A 678-nucleotide genomic window follows, 5' to 3' on the forward strand; every position below is an offset into this window, starting at 1 on the left:
TAATAATAATAATAATAATAATAATAATAACTAAATGGCTGGTAAAGAATTAATGAATCGCTGCATCTCCACAGCCACCGTTCATGTATCAGATTCGTCAGTAGAAATTAAATGAATGAACATGCACACATTTATTTATTTATTTAGTGTACGGCATATAAAGTCAGGGAAATCTTCAAACAAGGGATCTTTGGTGTTCTCTGAACTTGCTTGTTTTCTTGCAGATGTTTCATTACTCTAACTAGGTCAGTGGTGGCAAACCTATGGCATGGGTGCCAGAGGAGGCACGCAGAGCCCTCTCTGTGGGCACGCGTGCCATCGCCCCAGTCCTAGGCCTTCAGCTGGGTTTTATAAAACCTTTTCGCTTTAGGCTTCCGCCGCCATGTGCAAAAAAAAAAAAGGGTTCAATCAATCAATTTCAACTTCTCACGTGGAAAAAAAAGATCTTGCAAAGTTGGAATTGATTGATTGAACTTTTTAGTCCCAACCAGTCTGTGGTTACCACTGCAGCCTCACCCAGCCAATGGGCCACACCCAGCCAATGGGCCACACCCAGCCAATGGGCCACACCCAGCCAATGGCCACACCCACCCGGCACCCGACAATGCATAAGTGGGTTTGGGGTTGCAGTTTGGGCACTCGGTCTCTAAAAGGTTCGCCATCACTGAACTAGGTAAC

The sequence above is a fragment of the Protobothrops mucrosquamatus genome, unplaced genomic scaffold (assembly GCF_001527695.2).
Source record: "Protobothrops mucrosquamatus isolate PMUCROS unplaced genomic scaffold, P.Mucros_1.0 scaffold2781, whole genome shotgun sequence".
NCBI classification, from domain to species: Eukaryota; Metazoa; Chordata; class Lepidosauria; order Squamata; family Viperidae; genus Protobothrops; species Protobothrops mucrosquamatus.